Consider the following 8247-nt stretch of genomic DNA (forward strand, 5'->3'; position numbering starts at 1 on the left):
TGAGTGCTTTGAAATATTCAAGCAATGAGACTTTCCTGAGCAACAGCTGCCACTTTGACACTTACAGAAAGTGCCCAGGCCTAAGCTGTGCAGATCAGAGCTGGGCCCCTGACGGCCTACAGTCAGGTGGGCACAGTCAAAGCAGGCATTTCTGCGTCAGGCAGCAATCTGGGTCTTCAAGGAGCTTGCTGGAGGACCTGCAGCCCACCATGCAGGAATCTATATCACTGCCATGGCTTTCAGGCTACTCATCTGCTGTGCTCCAGGCCCTGTGCTAAGCACTGAAGATCCAGACATAAATGAGATGTGGGTACCACTCCCACAGAGTCTAGGCTGGTGAAGGAGCCCAGTCCCACATCCATGTGCAGAGAGCTGTCAGTGGGTTAGAGGTGCAGATCACTGAGCCTGCCCACTCCATGCCCTTCTGTGGGACTTGGCCAGCACAGATCCTCTGCTGCCTGGGCTGCCACATGGCCTCACCAGCCCAGTCCCAGCTGACTGGACCAGGGTATACACTGGCCCAAAAGTGGCTAGTAAAAAAATTAAGAGTCCAAGAAGAGTCTGGCTTAGAGAATTGGGGTTCGAAAAGCAAGTGAGTTAGAGTGGAGAAGGCTATGGGGCCAGTTGAGGTCAGAGAAGCCTTGACAGCTACACACAAGCTGAAGAAGCAGAACCTGTGAAAGGCCTGGGCTTAGAGAAACAGAGGGCCAGATAGTGCTGACTCTAGGACCAGAGAGGCCAGAGGGGTCAGGGCAGGGCTGCTGAATGTCTGAGGGGCTGTTGAAACCTCAACAAGTCTGAGGCCAGACTGGGAATATAAAGCATCTTCAGGACACAGGGCCAGAGCTCAGTATCATTCAATCCAGGGGAAAAACATTGACCCGGCCAGTTCCAGGCCCCATGCTAAGATGACGACAACTTGGCCTGTGCCCCAAGGAGCCCACAGTCTGAAGGAAGAAGTGAAGGTTAGTCTGATTATGGCAGCACAGGGACCAGGGCTGTGAGAGAAGGAAGCCCCAGAGGCTGGGGTTGGGATCTGGAAGCTCATGGCAGGTAGGCAGGTCAGCCTGCTTTCCACAGGGAGCTTCATCTCCAAGTCCAAAGCTACCTTGACAATGGGGTGGTCCTAGATATGGACCAGGTTCACTAGGTAATAAATGGCTCTGCTTGCATGGCAGAGCCCAGGGATGCACTCAAACAACTGGTTCATTCAGGCCCCCAGCAACCTCAAAAGGCTTGTTTGTCCACTGCCCTTTCCTGTCCAAAAAGATTCTGCTTGCATACCCATTCATCTGGCAGTGGCCAAGGCAGCTCCTCAAACCAGCCTAGCTCCAGCCTGCACACTGACTGCAGGCACAGGAGTGGATGAGCATTTGGAAAAACTCAATCAAAATGATCTCTACGGGGCCTATGGGAGAGGAGGAGGAACAAGTGACTGACACTTTTGGATTCAGATTCTTAATCTGAAAGGAAAAACAACCTGCTCCATGAGGTTGTTCTCAGCATTACATGAGAACATGCAGGCAGAGCTAGCTTTCAGGGCCGAGCATCCAGTAAGTGTCCCGCTGCCATTAGGGGGCTGGCCTGGCAGTTCTGCCCTCCAGACTAGAGGCTGTGTCTTCTTTGCACCCCCACCCCAAAGGTTTGTAGAGCTATTGAGGTATGGATTTATTTGTTTATTTTCTGCTTTGTTCTGAAGACAATTGGTTAAATTATTAGAATCAAGTGGCTACAATAGTCTTCATGTTTTGTTTCTTTTGTGATTGTCGTTGTTGTTGTCTCACTTTACAAAGAACTAACATTAATTGAGCAAATTTGATTTGACAGACTAGATGGCTTACATACATTACCTCATTTGATTCCTGTATATTGTAGAAAGAAAACATGTTACTTCAAAACACATGACAGAATACCTTTCAGGAAGAGAACTGTGTTGGCCTAGGGAACTAAACCGCCCTAAGCCTCAATTTCCCCATCTGCACAAAAGGAATAATAACTGTACCTATCTCATGCAGCTACTGTGAGGATTAATTTAGATAATACATTAATCTAGTGCCAGTGCCTAGAAAGTACTGAGCCTAAAGTAGAAACCCAACAAACATTTGTTCATTGACCCATTGATTGATTTGTACATAGTAAACACTCAGTGATCATTGTTACTTTCACCATTTTTTTAGGAATACTTATACATGGGCAGTTTAATAATAAAGATGAGGCTCTCTAGACATGGTTCTGTGTCTGAGATGAGATAAAAAGAATAGTTGAGGAAACTAGAGAAAAATTTCCTAAGGTTACAATAATCAAGGGTCTTTCAAGAGTAAAGATGCCAAAAATTCCACTTGAAGCTGTTTTCTCTGTTTCTTCAAGATATAATTTCTTTCCCCTGACTAAATCCTTCATTAAAATCTACCACACAGCTTTGGGTGGGTAGTGCTGTCAGGGGTGAAATGATTGGGGTAATGGCCATCAGATTGACATAAAGAAAGCTCCACAGTGACTGCAGTAAGTACACATACACACACCGCAAGCAAAACACAGATTGCTGATTAAGAACTCAGCCATAGCAAGCACTGGGGACAAAAGAAATGCACACTGCTCATGGCAATCTATATGATAACCATTAAGAGAATAGTAGAAAAGTACGTGATTTCTAAACTAACCAGAAAAATGGAATAATTTTTAAAATCCAAAACAGAAAGTTAAAAAAGGCAAACAAAGGAGGGAAAAGAGAAACCAAGGTCATATAACACAAATAGAAAGTATATAATTAAATGGTAGATTTAAATACATTAAGTGTAAATGGACTAAATGCTCCAATTAAAAGACTCTAGCTAAAAGATTGTCAAAAGTATTTTTAACTTAAATAAATCTGTTTAAAAAGAGAAACATATAAAATATAATAAACTAGAAAGGTTATAAGTAAAAGGATAGAAAAAGATATATTCTGCAATCAATAAACTAAAGAAGCAGTATAGCTATACTAACATCAGACAGTGAAAACCTTAAAACAAAAAGCATTACTAGAAAATAGGACAGCCAGTTCACAATGACAAAAGATTCCATTCATCAGCAATATAAAACAATTCTAAATGTGTGTGCAGTTAATAATATGCATTCAAAACATGTAAAACAAATTTAGGTAAATCTACAAGGAAAAGAGATAAATTCTCAAAGTGAGAGATTTAATAATCAGTAACTGTTAAAAACAATCAGATGAAAAATAGTTGAGGATAAAGAACATTTTGACAACATTTGACTAATGAACATATACAACACTGCACCCAACAAATGTAGAATAAAAATTATTTTCAAGTACACAAAAAATTACAAAATTGACCATATACTAAACCATAAAATAAATATCAACAAATTGAGAAGTATTAAAATCATGAGCGTGTTCTCTACCTATATGCAATTAAGATAAAATCAGTAACAATAACAAAAAAATACTCATATGTTTGGAAATTAAATAATTTTTAAAAATAATTAGTGGATCAAAGAAGTCCCAGTAAAAAATGACAATATTTTGAAAAGAATGCCAACAAAAATACATCAGAATTTGCCAGATACAGCTAAAGAAGTGCTTATAGGAAATCTTATAGTCACAAATGCCTATTTTTATAATAAAAAAAGAATAAAAATTAATGAACTAAGCATTGTTTTCAAGAAGTTAGTAAAAGAGATTTAGGAAAGATGGCAGCAGTGGTGACAGCATAGTTGTTTAATTTTCCCAGGTCCCCGCATAAAAATAGGCAGTGTAGGTAGTTCACAAAACCAAAAATCTATGAACGCTTACAACAAAAATACATAAGACCTAAATAAATGGAGAATGTTGATGTTCATGAATTGGAAATCTCAATATTATTAATACAGCAATTCTCCCCAAATGGATCTATAGATTCAATGAATACCAATCAAAATCCCAACACCTTTCTTTAAAGGATTTGCCAAGTTGATTCTAAAATTTATATGGTAAAGCAAATGACCTAGAATAGCCAAACAATTTTGAAAAAGAACAAAGTTGGAGGCCTTACAATCCCTGATTTCAGGACTTACTAGGAAGCTACAGTAATCAAGGTAGAATGGCATTGTCATAGAGAAATACAAATCAACAGAACAGGATGGAAAGTCAAGAGACTGATGCATACACATATGGGTGACTGATTTCTACAAAGATGCCAAGATAATTGGATAGAGAAAAATAACTTTTCAGCAAATGGTGCTGGAGAGATCATAAAGCTATGAAGAGCAGGGATCAGAAAGCAAGTCAGTCCAGCTCCAGATCCCACAAACTAGAAACTATCAAACAAGAAATGAAACTAGAGAAAAAGGGTAGAGAAAAGCATAGGTGGCAGTTGATTCCTCTAAGCCACCCTTGTCCCTCATGACAGGGGATGGAAGAGCATCTCATCTCTGAGTCTCTGAGGAAGAGGGTCTCTCCACAAACATCAAACTTGTGCCATGAGAAGTGATCAACACAGCAGGAAAGGTGTGCTTGGTCTGAAAATGCTGTCTCAGCAGATTAGCCTGCCTCCAAAGGAAGAGTGTGGGTGGCTCAACTGCCCCCTGCTGTAAAGCTCCCGGAAAGAATTTGGGCCCCAGGCACCATGGTGGGGTAGGGAGAGATATGAGGACAGAGAGGAAGAGAAGAGGGAAAAGGCCAGAGAAGGAAAGTGGGCTCCAGGGTGAATTCTACAGAATGAAGTGTTGCTCAATGCTCGATTCTAGCCCCATCCCCTCATTATATGGGTGCAAAAACTGGGGCCCAGAAAGAGGAAGGGACTAAAAGGAGGATGCACAGCCAAGTGGCAGACCTAGGATTCCAATTTAATGTTTTTCTCTGCAAATGCAGCTAACTCTGGTAAGTGGTGAATCACAGGGACAGACAGCCACTGTGATTGCCATAATGGAGGGTGGTTGTTCTAACATTCCAACAGAGGCTCCTGTCTCCCCTTTCCACAGGGCCCCAGGTGAAAGAGGCTTCTATCTTCTGCCTAGTGACCTGCCTTGCTAGGGAGTTTGCTTAGGAGCTTGGGGCAATCCCCTGGGCCTATACTCATCCCAGGGCTCTTTGGACCCAGGCTGTGCCCCTCTGTGTCCAGGCCACAGCCCTGCCACCATCTCCTATGCTAACTGAGCCAGTGAGAAAGCAGAGGCACCCCCTGCCCTGATTCTGCAGTCTCAGACTGTCCAGGGAGGCCGCCTCACCAAGTCTATGGTCATCCCTCCAGGCTCCAACCACCGATGGTTTCCTCTTTGCTGGCCCACCTGAGGGAGTCCTGCCAGCCTTGGGAATCCCAGAAGGGAAAGCTTAGTGCTGGCACAGACTGGCTCAAGTCAGGCTTTCATTTCCCAAGGTTTTGACCTTTTCACATCTGGCTGACCAGTAAATGCAGAGGAGCCACTGCAGGCTGGACATGTTGGGGGGCTGGCTCTGTGGCAAACACGACAAGAAGAAAACAATCTCCCTCAACCCCTACCTCATCTGGGCTGCCCACCATTTTGGCCCTAACAGACCCTAACCATGCTCTACCCTAAGGCTGCCTCCTCTCTCAGTCTCTCCCACTAGCCTGCAAGCTCCCAAGGGCAAGAACCTCTGGGATTCATCCCCAATCTCCTAGAAGCCAGCCTAGTTATAGGGATTCAGGAGATGCTTACCAAATTATAATTACATAAAAGAATCTGCATTCTGAACTCTCTTTTTGCAAAGGTTATGTAATTTTTTAGTTGATGTTGGTGAGTTGATTCATCTTCCATTCTCCTTAGTTTCATGATCTAAACTTCCTTTAACAGAAAAACACAAACCTTGCCTCAGCCAAGCTAAGTGGTAAAGGAGGCTGCTACACTTTGGCCAGGCCAGGATCACTCACTGGAGGACCTGAGATTCCCAAAGCTGGAGCTCTAGAGGTGGCTGCCAATGGGGAGGGGAAGGAGGGAAGAATTCACCCAGCTGGGGGCAGGGGTGGTGAATAAAGAAAGTGAGGGAAGCCAGGAAGCAGGGGTACCTGGAGCTGGGACAGCTGCTCCCCCACCCACCTGATCCAACCCTTCATCCAACCCAACAGCATGTTCTGAACATTCTACCTTGTGAACATCTCTGGAATCCTCCACCTCTCTCCTTTATCTAGTCCAGTCACTATTTTCTTTCCAGTGAACAACTGTGCCCACTCTTTCCAATGCCAACTCTGTATAGAAGCCAGACAAATCTTTTAAGAACAGCTCTGATCACATACTCCCTGCTTTAAATCCTTCAATAGTTTTCCACATACCCTGAAAAAATCCATACTCACTTCCTTTGCTAACAGGTTTGCACATGATTGGGCTCCTGCCCATCTCTATCCACTCGTCTTGCATGCCCCTTTTCATGCCCCACAAAACACCAAGTTCTTTCTGTCTTCAGGACCTTTGGACCACTCCTACTCAAGGAACCTCAACTGAATCCTGCTCATCTTTCTCACCTTAGCTGGAAGATCTGTCCCCAGCATCCAACGTATATCCCCCCCTTCTGTTTCGTTCACAGCTCTCATCAGCATTTGTAGTGATGCTATTTGTTTGTTTACTCATTGGTTAATGGTCTCCCTCATTAGAAGGTAAGCTCCATGAGGACAGGAGCTGCTTCTCGTCTTCACCACCACATCCTTGCAACAGACACAGTGCCTCCCACACAGCAAATGGTGTTGAGGAAATGGAGACAGAGGCTCTCCCACCATCCTGCCAGAAATTCCCAGAGGGCTCGACCCACCCCCAGAACCTTGGAGCTCCAGGGAAGCCCTAGCTCCAGGGAAGCCATAGAGAGATACAGACACTGTGGGCTACAAGGCAGGTGAGCATCACCCAACAGAAATGACAATCGAGGGCTGGAAAGAGAAATATTCCAAGAGAGTAAGGAGAAGTCCTGGAAGGCAGCCTCAGGACAGGACCCCTGACCTAGCTTATCCCAAACTGTTCCACCATCTACAAGCCCATGTTCATGACAGCACCTTGGGCCAGAGGAGTGTGGAGTCAAGATGGAGCATTTCGAATGTTCTCCTACTCTCAGATGGGGCATCTAGTGGTCAATGAGAGCAGAGCCTGGGTAGCCAAAAGAGACAGGTTTCTGGATAAATGAGTATAATAAGGCTTACCTCACTAGACTGCTATAAGGATTAAATGCTGTAATATACAAAAAGCAGCCAGCACCTTACCCAGCATCCAGTACATGCCCTTAATTCCCTTCTCCCATTCCCCCACCTCCCAAGGAGAACAACTGGGGATGTATGCTGCGTAATTCCTCTCCTTGCCTCCTCCATGTCTACCCCGAACTGTGGTATCTGGGTGGGAAACAGCTTCAGGCTGCAGAGGCTATGACAGCGCTGGTTAAATTGAATTACACTGAAACCAGAGAAGCCTTCAGCTCTCCCAGGGAGTTCAGAAGTGTTCACCCTGAGAGTAACTGCACACTGCACAGGAAAAGGCATTCAAGTTGATAAGAAGTCATTCAGATCACCATCTAACGCAGCTTTCGCCTTTGAAATAAATTCATTCCTTATTAGCACACACTTGGGATTTCCAGGATTGAATATTATTTCTATTACAGAAAGCCCATTTTTAAGACATTTTTATCACGTTGTCATGGTCCTATGTAATTTCATCTCTCCACAATGTTACTTTCATTCACATGCATAGAGCTATAAGCCCTGGTGAGAAAGGTAAAGAGAAAGAGAGAATAGGAACAACAGTCATTGATCCAACTAGGGTAGAAGCCAGTACCACTACATAATACAGATGTGTCCACGTCACTGAGGGTCTGCAGTCACAAAACAGTATTTGGACTTCTCCTGAAAGCAAAGTGAAGTCACTGAAGGCCAACTAAGGATTTGGAATAGGTAGTGACTGATAAAATTTTCTTTTTAAAATACTTACTTTGGTTATAATGGAAAAGACAAATGCAACAGAAGGGAAGTAGTTAAGAAACTGATCAAACATTCATTCAATTTAGATGTGACACCAAAAAAGCTAAGTGATAAAAGAAAAAATAGGTAAATTGAACATAATGAAAACGTAAAACTTTTGTGCTTCAAAGGGCAGCCTCAAGAATGTGAAAAGACAAACCACAGAATGAAAGAAAATATTTATAAATTATATATCTGATGAGACTTGCATCAAGAATACAAAAAGAACTCTTACAACTCAACAATAAAAAGACAATCCAATTTAAAAGTTGGCAAAGGACTCAAATAGACATTTATTTTAAGAAGATATACAAGT

This window comes from Hylobates moloch, unplaced genomic scaffold, assembly GCF_009828535.3.
Source record: "Hylobates moloch isolate HMO894 unplaced genomic scaffold, HMol_V3 SCAFFOLD_22, whole genome shotgun sequence".
Lineage (NCBI taxonomy): Eukaryota > Metazoa > Chordata > Mammalia > Primates > Hylobatidae > Hylobates > Hylobates moloch.